The sequence below is a fragment of the Triticum urartu genome, chromosome 4A (assembly GCF_056163025.1).
Source record: "Triticum urartu cultivar PI428250 chromosome 4A, HENAU_Tu73, whole genome shotgun sequence".
In the NCBI taxonomy this organism is placed as follows: domain Eukaryota; kingdom Viridiplantae; phylum Streptophyta; class Magnoliopsida; order Poales; family Poaceae; genus Triticum; species Triticum urartu.
The window spans coordinates 192,339,843-192,357,712 of NC_141876.1; positions in this window are offsets into that span (position 1 = coordinate 192,339,843).

Here is a 17,870-nt window from a genome sequence, read left to right on the forward strand (position 1 = left end):
CATACTTCCTATGCATAGGCATCTTATAGGCAAACAAATTACATAGCAAGCAAAAACTAGCATATGCAAGGAAGCGGAAAGAAACAATAGCAATCTCAACATAACGAGAGGTAATTTAGTGACATGAAAATTTCTACAATCATATTTTCCTCTCTCATAATAATTACATGTGGGATCATAAGAAATTTTAACAAAATATCTATCACATAAAATATTTTCAACACGATCCACATGCATGCAAAGTTGACACTATTCCAAAATAGTGGGATTAACATTAACGAAAGTCATGACCTCTCCAAACCCACTTTTATCAAAAATTGCATAAGATTGAACATTCTCCAAATACGTGGGATCTAAAGTTGACACTCTTCCAAACCCACTTTCAATATTGCAAACATTATTATCAATCTCATATTCATCATGGGGCTTAAATAAATTTTCAAGATCATAGGAAGAGTCACCCCAATCATGATTATGGCAACAAGTAGTGGACATAGCAAAACTAGCATCCCCAAGCTTAGGGTTTTGCATATCATTAACACAATTGACATTAATAGAATTTATAATAACATCATTGCAATCATGCTTTTTATTCAATGATCTACCGTGAATCACTTTATAAAAGCACTTCATCACAATTTTCAGAATCACGGATTTCAAGCAAAACTCCATAAAGATAATCTAGTGCACTAAACTCACTAGCAATTGGTTCATCATAATTGGATCTTTCAAAAAGATCAGCAAGAGGATGAGGATCCATAACAATATATATTTTGCAAGCAAAGATGCAAGCTAATAGAAGGCACATGGTAACACGAGCAAACAGAAGGACGAACAGAAGAGGGCGAATAAAACGGTGATACGTCCATTTTGCATCATGCTTTTATATAGATATTTATTGCATTATGGGCTGTTATTACACATTATGTCACAATACTTATGCCTATTCTCTCTTATTTTACAAGGTTTACATAAAGAGGGAGAATGCCGGCAGCTGGGATTCTGGGCTGGAAAAGGAACAAATATTAGAGACCTATTCTGCACAGCTCCAAAAGTCCTGAAACTTCACGGAAGACGTTTTCAGAATATATAAAAAATACTAAGCGCAAGAAGTTCACCAGGGGGGCACATCCTGCCCACGAGGGTGGGGGCGCGCCCTACCCCCCTGGGCGCGCCCCCCTACCTCGTGGCCCCCCTGGTGGCCCTCCGATGTCCATCTTCTGCTCTATGAAGTCTTTCGATGAGGAAAAAAATCATAAGCCATCTCCTCGGACGAAACTCCGCCGCCACGAGGCGGAACCTATCTAGGGCTCAGGCAGAGCTGTTCTGCCGGGGAAACTTCCCTCCGGGAGGGGGAAATCATTGCCATAGTCATCACCAACGCTCCTCTCATCGGGAGAGGGCAATCTCCATCAACATCTTCATCAGCACCATCTCCTCTCAAAACCCTAGTTCATCTGTTGTATCCAATTCTTGTCTCCAAGTCCGGGATTGGTGCTAGTAGGTTGCTAGTAGTGTTAATTACTCCTTGTAGTTGATGCTAGTTGGTTTATTTGCTGGAAGATCATATGTTTAGATCCTATATGCATATTAATACCCCTCTGATTATGAACATGAATATGCTTTGTGAGTAGTTACGTTTGTTCCCGAGGACATGGGAGAAGTCTTGCTATTAGTAGTCATGTGAATTTGGTATTCGTTCGATATTTTGATGAGATGTATGTTGTCTCTCCTCTAGTGGTGTTATGTGAACGTCGACTACATAACACTTCACCATGATTTGGGCCTAGAGGAAGGCATTGGGAAGTAATAAGTAGATGATGGGTTGCTAGAGTGACAGAAGCTTAAACCCTAGTTTAAGCGTTTCTTCGTAAGGGGCTGATTTGGATCCATATGTTTCATGCTATGGTTAGGTTTACCTTAATAATTTTGTTGTAGTTGTGGATGCTTGCAATAGAGGTTAATCATAAGTGGGATGCTTGTCCAAGTAAGGACAGTACCCAAGCACCGGTCCACCCACATACCAAATTATCAAAGTACCAAACGCGAATCATACGAACATGATGAAAACTAGCTTGACGATATTCCCATGTGTCCTCGGGAGCGCTTTTCTCTATATAAGAGTTTGTCCAGGCTTGTCCTTTGCTACAAAAAGTATTGGGCCACCTTGCTCCACTTTATTTAATTTTGTTACTTGTTGCTCGTTACAAATTATCCTATCACAAAACTATCTATTACCACTTATTTCAGTACTTGCAGAGAATACCTTGCTGAAAACTGCTTATCATTTCCTTCTGCTCCTCGTTGGGTTCGACACTCTTACTTATCGAAAGGACTACGATAGATCCCCTATACTTGTGGGTCATCAAGACTCTTTTCTGGCGCCGTTGCCGGGGAGTGAAGCGCGTTTGGTAGTTGGAATTTGGTAAGGAAAAATTTATATAGTGTGCTGAAATTTACTGTCACTTGTTACTATGGAAAGTAATCCTCTGAGGGGCTTGTTCGGGGTATCTTCATCTTGACCAGTAGAGCAAAGAGTTGCTCCTCAACCTACTGAAAATGACAATGTCTGCTTTGAAATTCCTTCGGGTATGATAGAAAAACTACTAGCTAATCCTTTTGTAGGAGATGGAACAAAACATCCTGATGAGCATCTAATATATGTGGATGAAGTTTGTGGATTATTTAAGCTTGCAGGTGTACCCGGAGATGTCGTTAAGAAGAAGGTCTTCCCTTTATCTTTGAAGGGAGATGCATCGACATGGTATAGGCTATGTGATGATACGGGTCATGGAACTACAAACGATTGAAATTGGAATTTCATCAGAAGTTTTATCCTATGCATCTTGTTCATCGTGATCGCAATTATATATATATTTTTTGGCCTCACGAAGGAGAAAGCATCGCTCAAGCTTGGGGGAGGCTTAAATCAATGTTATATTCATGCCCCAATCATGAGCTCTCAAGAGAAATGACTATTCAAAAATTTTATGCTCGGCTTTCTGATAGCAATCGCACCATGCTTGATACTTCTTGTGCTGGCTCTTTTATGATGAAGACTATTGAATTCAAATGGGATTTATTGGAAAGAATTAAACGCAACTCTGAATATCGGGACCTCGACAAAGGTAAGGAGTCAGGTATGACACCTAGGTTTGATTGTGTTAAATCTTTTATGGATACCGATGTTTTCCGTAAATTTAGCACTAAATATGAACTTGACTCTCAGATAGTAGCTTCTTTCTGTGAATCTTTTGCTACTTATGTTGATCTCCCCAAGGAGAAGTGGTTTAAATATCATCCTCCCATAGAAGTAAAAGTAGCTGCACCTATTAAAGTTAAAGAAAAGACTATTACTTATAATGATCCTATTGTTCCTACTTCTTATGTTGAGAAACCACCTTTCCCTGTTAGGATGAAGGATCATGCTAAAGCTTCAACTGTGGTTCGTAAAAGCAATATTAAAACATATACACCTCCTGAGCAAATTAAAGTTGAACCTAATATTGCTATTGTTAAAGATCTCTTGTCTGATAATATTGATGGGCATGATTTGGGCCTAGAGGAAGGCATTGGGAAGTAATAAGTAGATGATGGGTTGCTAGAGTGACAGAAGCTTAAACCCTAGTTTATGCGTTGCTTCGTAAGGGGCTGATTTGGATCCATATGTTCCATGCTATGGTTAGGTTTACCTTAATACTTTTGTTGTAGTTGCGGATGCTTGCAATAGAGGTTAATCATAAGTGGGATGCTTGTCCAAGTAAGGATAGTACCCAAGCACCGGTCCACCCACATACCAAATTATCAAATTACCGAACGCGAATCATACGAACGTGATGAAAACTAGCTTGACGATATTCCCATGTGTCCTCGGGAGCGCTTTTCTCTATATAAGAGTTTGTCCAGGCTTGTCCTTTGCTACAAAAAGGATTGGGCCAACTTGCTGCACTTTATTTACTTTTGTTACTTGTTGCTCGTTACAAATTATCCTATCACAAAACTATCTGTTACCACTTATTTCAGTACTTGCAGAGAATACCTTGCTGGAAACCGCTTATCATTTCCTTCTACTCCTCGTTGGGTTCGACACTCTTACTTATCAAAAGGACCACGATAGATCCCCTATACTTGTGGGTCATCAAACGGCAAAGGTGAAGTGGGGGAGAGGAAAACGAGAGGCAAATGGCAAATAATGTAATGCGAGGGAGAAGAGTTTATGATCGGTACTTGGTAGGTCTAGACTTGAGCGTAGATCTCCCCAGGAAGGGCGCCAGAAATCCTTCTTGCTACCTCTTGAGCATGCGTTGGTTTTCCCTTGAAGAGGAAAGGACATCAAGGAGAACTTTGTATTGAGAGCCAAAGAGAGAGAAGAAGCCATCTAGCTAATAACTATGGACCTAAAGGTCTATGGTAAACTACTCACACATCATCGAAGAGGCTATGGTGTCCGTGATCGAATCCCCCTCCGGCAGATCGCTGGAAAAGGCCCCAAGATGGGATCTCACGGGTACAGAAGGTTGCGGCGGTGGAAAAGTGGTTTTGTGGCTCACCTAAATGTTTTTAGGGTACATGGGTATATATAGGCGAAAGAAGTACGTCGGCGGAGCTCCGTGGGGCCCATGAGGGTGGGGGCGCGCCCCCTGCCTCGTGGAATCTTCACGAACACCCAGACTTGTACTCCAAGTCTCTTGGGTTGCATTTGTTCCAAGAAAGATCCTCGTGAAGGTTTCGTTCCGTTTGGATTCCGTTTGATATTCCTTTTCTGCGAAACACTGAAATAGGCAAAAAAAACAATTTGCACTGGGCCTTTGGTTAATAGGTTAGTCCCAAACATAATATAAGTTGCATATTAAAGCCCATTAAACGTCCAAATCAGATAATATAATAGCATGGAACAATCAAAAATTATGGATACGCTGGAGACGTATCAGAGTCGCACAAGGTCGCGGGTGACCGGAGACGGCGGGAGGACGCGGTGATCGCTGGAGGCGCTCGGGTCCATGGAGAAGAGGAAGCAGGGAAGCATATGACGAGGAAGAAGCCTTCGAGCTCCTTGTGGTGTCGTGCGAGGGTGAGGAAGACGATGAAGAGGGTCGGGGTTCACCCCCCGTGGTAGCAACGCGGACGACGGAGGTGTTCAGGTCGGGGACGAGCTTAAGCTCTCCTTGGCCATGGCGACGGCTATGGCATGGAGAGCTTACCTTGCGGCGGCTGGACGAGGAGGAGGGAGGAATGGAATGAGGATACACCCTAGGGCACCGAGGCATGATTTATAGGAGGTAGGGAGGCTATCCCGGCCGTGAAATCAAGCCAGCTGCCGACGTGTAGGTGTGGATGTGTGCCGTATAGGAGGAGGACGAAGCTCATGTGGAGATGGGATGGCTGTGCACCATGGGCTGCAGTGAACATGTAAGATAGGTGGGCTGGGGAACATATGTCCTTCGCAGAGAAGCAGATAAGTGGGCTCTACCTTGTTTATTACCTTTTCCTTCTTCTGTTTGAAATTCTAAACAGAACACAAAGGACATACACAGGGGCGGGAAGAAATAGTATAACATATATGAGCGTATACCTGGACTCCTGGAATTTTGCACAATTTGGGAAAAATGGTTTGTGTATTTTTAGAGATAGAAATATAATTTAAGTTTGAACTAAACTCAAACTTGAGCCATTTTAACCCAACCAAATCAATCCCAAATGAGCTGAAATTTGACAGAGAGGTTATCGGCATGGTTTAAGATTTACAGAAAATAAGTGAACATTTTACTGGGACAGGAAAATGCCACTTGCAATAAATGGGTGAGAATTGAAAGGAAGAAGCTAGTGATGGGGTGTTGCACTTGATGATGGTTTGGATAGAAAGGGAAAGATAAAATAGCAAAGAAGATGAGGAGAAGGAGTTCACAAAGATAACAAGCACATAACAAATATGCACACTACAATGATAATCATGATGCAACAAAAAAATGCCAAGTCAATATCACATCATGAAGCATATAACAAAGCAAGTTAGACAACCATGGCAAAAAAATAAGGATGGCACAATGCAATATAATAAAAGATGAACATGATGCAAGAAGAAAAATATATGACATGGCACTCAGCATGATCATGGCATCAACATAGAGGAATGAAATATGCAAAAATAATTATGATAATGCAACAAACAAAATAAACACATGGCAACAACGAAAAGAAATGGAAGGCATCTGGAGCGTCGGCCTTGTGGTATCACAACACTCCCGCACTAACAAAAGATCTCGTCCCGATATCTTAGGAACAAAATAGAAGAGAAGAGGACGATGAAATGAAAATGGGAGGTAAAAATGAAAAAGCCGAAGAAATGAATCTCCTGAAGAGGACTCATACATCGAACTTGGAAGAAATTTGAGAAACTCCAGAAAACTAGAAGAGTCGGGTAAGATCCTGGGAAAAACATGTGGGTTATGGGCCCACTCAAGAGAAACACCATTGAAAATGACTGAGGAAGAGATGATGCACCTGAACAATTGAAAGACTTGAATGAGGTGACAGCCACGAATGAATTGAACGCAAACATGAATCTTCTGAGTTGTCTTCAACACTCTGGAATGATAAAATGGCAAGAGACGAACGAGCACGGGAAACATTTGAGCCACGTTAAGGAATATGATCGACCCGAAAAAAACTAGAATTGAATCCACCAAGAAAGAAAAGAAGACGAATACTAATGAACTAGACGAGAATTCTGATGGCAATATGCCCTAGAGGCAATAATAAAATCATTATTATTATATTTCCTAAATCATGATAAAGGTTTATTACTCATGCTAGAATTGTATTGATAAAAAACTTAAATACATGTGTGAATACATAAACAAATACCTTGTCCCTAGTAAGCCTCTACTAGACTAGCTCGTTGATCAAAGATGGTTATGGTTTCTGTAGGATCGAAAGTATGTCTATAGGGGGGTGATTAGACTACTTGACCAAATAAAAACTAGCCTTTTCCCAATTTTAAGTCTTGGCAGATTTTAGCAACTTAGCACTAGTCAAGTAAACAACCTAGACATGCAAGTCTCTGAGTATAGCAGCGGAATGTAAAACATTGCACAAGAAGGTAAAGGGAGGAGTTTTGAGGGAGCAAACGCAATGTAGACACGGAGATTTGTGGCGTGGTTCCGATAGGTGGTGCTATCATACATCCATGTTGATGGAGACTTCAACCCACGAAGGGTAACGGTTGCGCGAGTCCATGGAGGGCTCCACCCACGAAGGGTCCACGAAGGAGCAACCTTGTCTATCCCACCATGGCCATCGCCCACGAAGGACTTGCCTCACTAGGGTAGATCTTCACGAAGTAGGCGATCTCCTTGCCCGTACAAACTTCTTGGTTCAACTTCACAATCTTGACGGAGGATCCCAAGTGACACCTAACCAATCTAGGAGACACCACTCTCCAAAAGGTAATAGATGGTGTGTTGGTGATGAACTCCTTGCTCTTGTGCTTCAAATGATAGTCTCCCCAACACTCAACTCTCTCTCACTGATTTGGATTTGGTGTAAAGATGATTTGAGTGGAAAGCAACTTGGAGATGGCTAGAGATTAAGATTTATGTGGTTGGAATGGAAGATCTTGATCTCAACACAAGTGTAGGTGGTTCTCTATCAGAAAATGTAAGTTGGAAGTGTAGGCATGTTTTGATGGCTCTCTCCCTTAATGAAGAGTGGGTGGAGGGGTATATATAGCCTCCACACAAAATCTAACCATTACACACAATTGACCAAACTCGATGAGACCGAATCAGGAAACTCGGTCGGACCGATTCAGTTCAAGTGAACGTTAGGATTTTCGGTGGGACCGACACATCAACTCGGTGGGACCGATTTCATTAGGGTTAGGGCATAAAGTAATCTCGGTGAGGACGATTACACAAACTCGATGGGACCGATTTTGGTAATAAGCTAACCAGAGAGTTGGTTAGGAAAACTTGGTGGGACCGATTCACTCTTCTCGGTTGGATCGAAATGTTACGAAGGGGAAACAGAGAGTATGCATTGTGAACTCGGTGAGACCGATCACTCATCTCAGTTAGACTGAAACGTTACGAAGGGAAACAGAAATTTTGCAATCCCATCTCGGTGAGACCGAGATCCCTATCGGTAAGACCGAAAAGACTAGGGTTTTGTGGCAGTGGCTATGTCAGCTGAACTCGGTGGCGCCGGATGGAAAGTTTCGGTGGGGCTGAGTTTGACTTTTGGTTTGGGACATATGTGGATATGAGAAAGTGGTTGAGGGTTTTGGGGCATATCACTAAGCATTTTGAGCAAGTAACCCATTAAGAAACACCTCATCCCCTTTTAATAGTATTGGCTTTTAATATGGACTCAATGTGATCTTGGATCACTAAAAGGTAAAATGCAGAGTCTTGAGCTTTAGAGCTTGAGCCAATCTTTTGTCCTTAGTATTTTGAGGGGTCCACATTTCTAATCCATGCCATGCCAATCATTGAGATTTTGTGAAATATTTATCTTGAAATAGTATTAGCTCAATGAGCTATATGTTGTTAGGAATTACCAAAATCACCCAGGGATAGTTGCACTTTCAATCTCGCCCTTTTTGGTAATTGATGACAACATATAGATCAAAGCTTCGACAAATGATTATAAGATTGAAATACATCGTGGCTTTGAGAAGTATGTGATAAGCAAGAGCTCCCCCTAAATTTGTGCATTATTTAAAATTTGCTTTTGAATGCAAATGCACAATCGATTAGGATCATGGGTTGCTCTTCCATGTCACATACATCTTGGTGGAGCGCTCAAAATGATATAACTTAAAAGCATGCACTCATCACCAAGCAAAGTGAATGATCATATAAGAATATAAGAGATAATATCATCCAAGCAAGCATTAAGGTAGCATATGATCAAACACATGATGAAACAAGTATCTCACACAGACAAAGACATAGTGTATCAACTAAGCGCATAACTGATAACCCACAAGTATAGGGGATCGCAACAGTTTTCGAGGGTAGAGTATTCAACCCAAATTTATTGATTCGACACAAGGGGAGCCAAAGAGTATTCTCAAGTATTAGCAGTTGAGTTGTCAATTCAACCACACCTGGAAACTTAGTATCTGCAGCAAAGTGTTTAGTAGAAAAGTAACATGATAGTAGTGGTAATGGTAGCAAAAGGTAACGGTAGCAAAAGTAATGTTTTTGTTATTTTTTAGTGATGATAGCAATAGCAACGGAAAAGTAAATAAGCGAAGAACAATATATGGAAAGCTCGTAGGCAATGGATCGGTGATAGAGAATTATGCCGGATGCGGTTCATCATGTAACAATCATAACATAGGGTGACACAGAACTAGCTCCAATTCATCAATGTAATGTAGGCATGTACTCCGAATATAGTCATACATGCTTATGGAAAAGAACTTGCATGACATCTTTTGTCCTACCCTCCCGTGGCAGCGGGGTCCTTACGGAAACTAAGGGATATTAAGGTCTCCTTTTAATAGAGAACCGGAACAAAGCATTAACACATAGTGAATACATGAACTCCTCAAACTACGGTCATCACCGGTAAGTATCCCGATTATTGTCACTTTGGGGTTAACGGATCGTAACACATAATAGGTGACTATAGACTTGCAAGATAGGATCAAGAACACTCATATATTGATGAAAACATAATAGGTTCAGATCTGAAATCATGGCACTCGGGCCCTAGTGACAAGCATTAAGCATAGCAAAGTCATAGCAACATCAATCTCAGAACATAGTGGACACTAGGGATCAAACCCTAACAAAACTAACTCGATTACATGATAGATCTCATCCAACCCATCACCGTCCAGCAAGCCTACGATGAAATTACTCACGCATGGCGGTGAGCATCATGAAATTGGTGATAGAGGATGGTTGATGATGACAATGGCAACGGATTCCCCTCTTCGGAGCCACGAACGGACTCCAGATCAGCCCTCCCGAGAGGTTTTAGGGCTTGGCGGCGGCTCCATATCATAAATCACGATGAATCCTTCTCCCTGATTTTTTTTCTCATCGAAACTCAATATATGGAGTTGGAGTTGGAGTCGGAGAGGCAACAGGGGGCCCACAAGGTAGGGGGCGCGCCCTAGGGGGCAGGCGTGCCCCCACCCTCGTGGCAAGACGGTGGGCCCCCTGGCCTTCATCTTTGGCAGGTATTTTTCTTATTTTCTGAAAAGTGTCTCCATGAAGTTTCAGGTCATTCCGAGAATGTTTGCTCCTGCACATAAATAACACCATGGTAATTCTACTGAAAACAGCGTCAGTCCGGGTTAGTTCCATTCAAATCATGCAAGTTAGAGTCCAAAACAAGGGCAAAAGTGTTTGGAAAAGTAGATACGTTGGAGACGTATCAACTCCCCCAAGCTTAAACCTTTGCTTGTCCTCAAGCAATTCAGTTGACAAACTGAAAGTGATAAAGAAAAACTTTTACAAACTCTGTTTGCTCTTATTGTTGTAAATATGTAAAGCCAGCATTCAAGTTTTCAGCAAAGATTATAACTAACCACATTCACAATAACGCATAGGTCTCAAGTTTACTCATATCAATAGCATAATCAACTAGCGAGCCATAATAATAAAACTCGCATGACAACACTTTCTCAAAACAATCATAATATAATATAACATGATGGTATCTCGCTAGCCCTTTCTGAGACCGCAAAACATAAATGCAGAGCACCTTTAAAGACCAAGGACTGACTAGACATTGTAATTCATGGTAAAAGAGATCTAGTCAATTCATACTCAATGTAAACTAATAGTAATGAATGCAAATGACAGCAGTGCTCTCCAACTGGTGCTTTTTAATAAGAGGATGATGACTCAGCATAAAAGTAAATAGATAGGCCCTTCGCAGAGGGAAGCAGGGATTTGTAGAGGTGCCAGAGCTCGGTTTTGAAACAGAGGTGAATAATATTTTGAGCGGTATACTTTCATTGTCAACATAACAACCAAGAGATGGCGATATCTTCCATGCTACACACATTATAGGCGGTTCCCAAACAGAATGGTAAAGTTTATACTCCCCCTTCCACCACAAGCATCAATCCATGGCTTGCTTGAAACAACGAGTGCCTCCAACTAACAAGAGTCCCAAGGGAGTTTTGTTTGCAATTATTTTGATTTATTTTGCATAAACCATGGGACTGGGCATCCCGGTGACCAGCCATTTATCTCATGAGTGAGGAGCGGAGTTGTAACACCCCGTATGTAACCTGCCATAATTGTATTCCAACTCTTGCCATTTCCGGCACTAAGTTATGATATTTCCTCGTTGTCGGGTTTTTTTTCTTCGTGTTTTTTTGTCTTTGTCATGCATCTCATATCATGTCATCATGTGCATTGCATTTGCATACGTGTTCGTCTCATGCATCCGAGCCTTTTCCCCGTTGTCCGTTTTGCATTCCGGCGCTCCTATGTCCTCCGGTGTCCCGTTTTACCTCTTTTCGTGTGCGAGTATTAAACGTTCTTGGATTGGACCGAGACTTGCCAAGCGGCCTTGGTTTACTACCGGTAGACCGCCTGTCAAGTTTCGTGCCATTTGGACTTCGTTTGATACTCCACGGTTAACCGAGGAACCGAGAAGGCCTCGTGTGTGTTGCAGCCCAACCCCGCTCCAAAGTGTACCAAACCCCACCTAAACCCCTTCCATCATCTCAGTCGTTCGATCACGATCGTGTGGCCGCAAACCGTGCTCAATTTGGAGCCTCCTAGCTCCTCCTACCTATAAAAAGGCACTCCTCGCCGAAATTCCAGATCTCTTCCTCCCCAAACCCTAAGAAATCCACTCCTCGCGCCGCCGGACACGTCCGGAGTGGACTGGACACGTCTGCCCCGCTCCACCTGATGAACTAGCGCTCGCCATGTGTCCCAAGCCGGCGCCCACACCGCCGCCGACCGCGCGGGCCCGTCCGTGGCCCTCCCGGCCTGGTGCGGCGCCCCGCCGCCTGGGTGCCCCGCGCCGCCGCGCCGCCCACTTCTTCCTCCGCGCCAGCGACTCCCCGCTCCGGCCGCCACCCGCCATCGCTGCCGACGCGCCTCGCTGCCCCGACGTGCTCCGGCCGCCGCACGCCATCCCTCGTCGCCCTGCTCCGCCCGACCGCCCCGGCTTCCTCTCCTTGCCGGATCCCCCAAGCTCCGGCCGGCCCAAGTCCCCGGCGTACTCCGGCGCATCTCCGGCGACCCCTTCCGACGAACCTTGAAGATCACGCCCGATCCAGATCTGGAATTCAGAGGTTGACCTAATCTTGCCCCCGTTTCAGTAAATTTTGGCATTCTTCATCGCATCATAACTCATCAACCGTGGCGCCGTTTTGGGCGTGTAGCATGTCAAATTGTTCGCCTCGACGAGTACTTCATTTCATTCCATTGCACCATGTTCATTTGAGCTCATCTTAATGCCCTAAATGCTGTTGCAAGAGTGCTAGTTTATATTAGTTTCAGATCCTTATCAGAGTTCGGACATTTGTCATTTTTGCCATGATTATTGTGTGCCTCCTATGATCTTGAGCCCTATATGTGTTTTGAAGTATGCCATGCCATCTTTACAGGGGTGTATGCAATGTATTTTTGTGATCTCTGTGGTGACTAGCACAAGCATGCAAAGTAGCCCTCGTAATGTTGCTGATTTCAGGGACTTAGAAATCTTCCAAGTCTTTGCCCTGTCAATATTTTTATGCCATGTATTCGTGTTGCTACAGAGTGATCCATGCCTCTATTGAGCATGATCAGTAAGGATGTTTTGTAGATATTGTGGTGCTCTATCCATCCATGTCTTTGTTTGCAATTATGGAGCACCCTAGCTTGACTCAATCGAGCTCTACTTTTGCTATAAAATGTTCCTGGCAGAATGTTTACGTGTTAAGCATTTTTGCCGAGGTTGTTGTAGTTGATCCGTGCATGGTATGAGGTTGTTCTTTCCATGTTTAGCTTCCATGCCATGTCTACTTGCTGGGTGTATGCTTAGTTTGTCATGCAATGCCTTGTGGTGAGTGCATCGAGCTCATAAACATGCCTACTTAATATCTGTTTTGCCATGTTCCAGTTTTCTACTAAGTCCGAATCTGTTAACGATAATTGCTATGTTCACATGGTTGCCATTGTATTTTTTGATCCCTTTTGGCTTATGGTCAGTAAAGGACTTTTGTTGTATGCTTTGAGTAGCTTCATGCCATGCCTTGCTTTGGCATGATATGTTCCTGTAGCATGCTGTTATCTTGCTCTAAACATTGCTTCCTGATGTTAAATTCCTGACTAGTTGTTATTTTCACCAAGTCTGTAACCTGATCTTTTGCACTTTTGCCATGCTTGTTTGAACCCGCTATTGAGTGAATTAGCCGTAGCTCAGTGTTCGTATTTTGTCAAGAATCTTAAGTGGATCACTGCCATGTATTTTGTTGTTATGTTAGAGTGCAGTAGCTTGTTGTCCTTGATGCATTTAGATGGCCTCGTGCTGTTAATTGCAGATCGGTGCCATATTTGTTTTGCTTGTCATTTGCAAATCATGCATCCGATTCCGGTGATCTTTATATCGATTTCGACCAAAATCAACTCCTCTTTCCAGTGGCACTCTTGATTTTCCAATTTGAGGACAGGTTCAATCATTCCTTTCCGAAGCATGCATATGCATCGCATATCACATCCCGCATATCATGCCATGTTTTGCATCATTGTTGCTTGCGCATTGCACATGGTTGATTGTGTCTCCCTTTGCTTGTGTTCTTTCTTTGGATAGAGCCGGGAGCGAGTACATGATCGAGGAACCCGTTGAGTACGTTTATGAGGATCAAGCTAACGTCAACTCGGAGAACTTTGCAGGCAAGATGACCATACCCTCGAAATCACTTCTATCTTTGCTTGCTAGATGCTCGCTATTTTGCTATGCCTATGCTACGATACCTACCACTTGCTTATCATGCCTCCCATATTGCCATGTCAAACCTCTAACCCACCTTGTCCTAGCAAACCATTGTTTGGCTATGTTACCGCTTTGCTGAGCCCCTCTTATAGCGTTGCTAGTTGCAGGTGAAGATTGGAGTTTGTTCCTTGTTGGAACATGTTTATTGTTGGGATATCATTATATTATCTTGTTTACTTTAATGCATCTATATACTTGCTAAAGGGTGGAAGGTTCGGCCTTAGGCCTGGTGTTTTGTTCCACTCTTGCCGCCCTAGTTTCCGTCATACCGGTGTTATGTTCCTTGATTTTGCGTTCCTTACACGGTTGGGTTATAATGGGAACCCCTTGACAATTCACCTTGAATAAAACTCCTCCAGCATGGCCCAACCTTGGTTTTACCATTCGCCACCTAGCGTTTTCCCTTGGGTTTCGCGGACTCAAGGGTCATCTTTATTCTAAACCCCCGGGCCAGTGCTCCTCTAAGTGTTGGTCCAAATTGAGCTGCCCGCGGGGCCACCTCGGGGAAACTTGAGGGTTGGTTTTACTCGTAGCTAGTCTCATCCATTGTTCCCTGAGAACGAGATATGTGCAGCTCCTATCGGGATTTGTCGGCACATTCGGGTGGCTTTGCTGGTTTAGTTTTACCATTGTCGAGATGTCTTGTAACCGGGATTCCGAGTCTGATCGGATTGTCTTGGGAGAAGGAATATCCTTCGTTGACCGTGAGAGCTTGTGATGGGCTAAGTTGGGACACCCCTGCAGGGATTTGAACTTTTGAAAGCCGTGCCCGCGGTTATGGGCAGATGGGAATTTGTTAATGTCCGGTTGTAGAAAACCTTAAACTTAACTTAATTAAAATGAATCAACAGAGTGTGTGGCCGTGATGGTCTCTTTTCGGTGGAGTCTGGGAAGAGAACACGGTCTCGTGTTATGCTTGGACGTAGGTTGTTCTAGGATCACTTCTTGATCATAGTTTCTCGACCGTGCCTTTGCCTTCTCTTCTCGCTCTCATTTGCGTATGTTAGCCACCATATATGCTAGTGCTTGCTGCAGCTCTACCTCATACCTGTTACCCTTCCTATAAGCTTAAATAGTCTTGATCACGAGGGTGTGAGATTGCTGAGTCCCCGTGGCTGACAGATTACTTCCAAAAACCAGATGCAGGGACCGATGATACCGCTCCAAGAGATTCGACTGAGCTCAAGTGGGAGTTTGATGAGGACTCAGGACGATACTATGTTTCTTTGCCAGACGATCAGTAGTGGTGCCCAGTTGGGGCGATCGGGAACTTTGTTGCATTTGGGGTTGTTCTTTATTTTGGTTTTGTAGTCGGACCTTGATTGTATCTGGATGAATGTAATGATATTTATGCTATTGTGTGACGTGGCGAGTGTAAGCCAACTATGTACTCCTTTTCCTTATTCATTACATGGGTTGTGTGAAGATTACCCCACTTGCGACATTGCTTACAATGCGGTTATGCCTCTAAGTCGTGCTTCGACACGTGGGAGATATAGCCGCATCGTGGGCATTACAAGTTGGTAATCAGAGCCTTCCCCGACTGAGGAGCCCCCCCTGCTTGATCGAATCGTTGGCATTGTTGAGTCTAGAAAAATGTTTTGAGTCATTTAGGATTATATATATCGGAGAGTAGGATTCTTTTTACTCCTCAGTCCCTTCGTCACTCTAGTGAGGCATCCTGACGTAGAGTTTTGACTCTTCTCTTCTCAAATTTCACTAAAAAAATTTAGGATCACGCGGGTATCTTGGAATCGTTCCGATGGTTTTGTGACGAGAACATTGTTCTCGGTGCCTCCTCACATTTAGGGGTTGTGGCAGTGTCCCGGGGAGTTGAGCTCCGAGGTGTTGTCGTCACAATTTTATCGTTGCAATTCTGGAATACCTGAGTTTCGCCGACATCGAAAATCTCTTTTATGCAGTTGTTGGTGAGATAACCTCGAAGCCACCCAGTACTGGGGCGGGAGTTCGGGAGTATCGCCATAACTCGTATAACGGATGCTTTTCGAAGGTTGAGGTAAATTATTTCCGAAGTTTTCTTGGTTATGTGTTGAAGGATGGATACAGCTGGATGTAGAATTTGCTAGCTTTGGGTGAGATATTATGCTTCCCTTGTATCCCCAACACCTGATTGCATAACCGGAAAGGTTCGGGAGTTTCATAGGTGGGAATTCATGTAGCTCTAGTATTTCTTCCGCGAATAATTGGTTTGTGATTGGGTAATCCTCACCAAGTATTTGTTCTTTTCCGTACCTTGTTGTTTTATTCTTCTACCTCTATCTAAGTGGCTTCTCAATTTATGGAAGTGTGACCATTTCAATTGGAATGCATTCGTTAATTTTGTTCGGATGTTAAGGCTATATGTTGCAATTTTGATCCATTTGATTCAGCTTGAATATATGTCTGTCAAGATGCTAACGGATGCCACCCTCTTCAGGATGGCTCCTCCAACGCGTCAGAATCCTAAACCTCCACCACCACCTCCACCTCCGGAGGTATGGCAAGCTTTGATGGCCTCTACCAATGCCAACACGCAGCTGATCATGCAACTCTTGCAAGAGCACAACCAAGGGAATCAAGGCCATGGAAACAATCAGAATCAGTTTGCTACACTCAACCAGTTCCTCGCAAACCAGCCAAAGACCTTCAATAACTGTGTCGAGGCAACAAACGCTGATGATTGGCTCGTGGATATCTGCAAGCATTTCAAGTGTAGTAACGTCAGGCCTGAGGACTTTGTCAAGTTTGCTTCGTTCCAACTCAAAGACCAAGCTGCAGAATGGTATCAGCAATACAAAGATTCCAGAGGAGGTCGTGTGATTACCTGCAATGAATTCTGTCAAGACTTCAGAGCTCACCACATTCCTCAGAGTGTTGTTGAGAGCAAGCGTGAGGAGTTCCGCAATCTGAAGCAAGGCAACTTGTCTGTTTACCAGTATAACATCATGTTCCAGAAGCTCGCTCGTTTCGCTAAGCAAGACGTCCCTGACGAGAAGAGCATGATTTATCATTTCAGTGGTGGCCTCAGAGAAGATCTTCAACTAGCTCTTGTGCTTTCCGAACCGCAGAAGTACGATGAGTTTTACAATATGTCACTGAAACAAGAGACTGCTTAGCTCAAGTGCGATGCTTCCAAGAAGCGAGTCAGGGATGCAACTCCTTCTTCTTCAACTCAAGTGGTAACTAAGTAGCAAAAGTATTGGTTGCCTCCTCCTCCTCCGTCCCGTCAGCCTTATCAGCAGAAGAGCAAAGGTGGCAATGGATCTTCCCACCCACCCAACCCAGGCTTTCAGAACAAGACTTCGTCTCATGCTCCAAGATCAAGTGCTCCGTATCACCGTCCGCTCTCGGAGGTCACGTGCAACAAGTGTCAGCAGAAGGGTCACTATGCCAACAAATGCTTCAATCAGAGGCATCTTCCTCCCCCTCCTCCTGTGAGATCTACTAGCACCGCAGTGGTCAAGCATAATCCCAAGCACGCCAAGGTCAACATGATGAACACAGCTTAGGCAGAGGACTCGTCAGATGTGATTATGGGTAACCTTCCTGTTAACGATATCCCTGCAAAAGTTCTTTTTGACTCTGGTGCATCGCAATCTTTCATGTCATTCCCATTTGCATCGGAGCACAACTTTGGCACTAAGGCATTACCTAAAGCATTGCAAGTTTTTTCTCCGGCTAAGTGTTTGAGTTCTAGCATGATGGTCCCGGATGTTTCTATCATGATGGGCGACTTCAAGTTTCTGGCTTCTCCTATGGTCCTTGGTAACTTGGATATTGATCTTATTCTCGGAATGGACTGGCTTTCTAAGCACAAGGCTCAGCTTGATTGTGCTACCAGACAGATTGAATTGACACATTCGTCTGAGGATGTAATCGTCTTTGCTGCTCGGGATGATACCATTCGACTG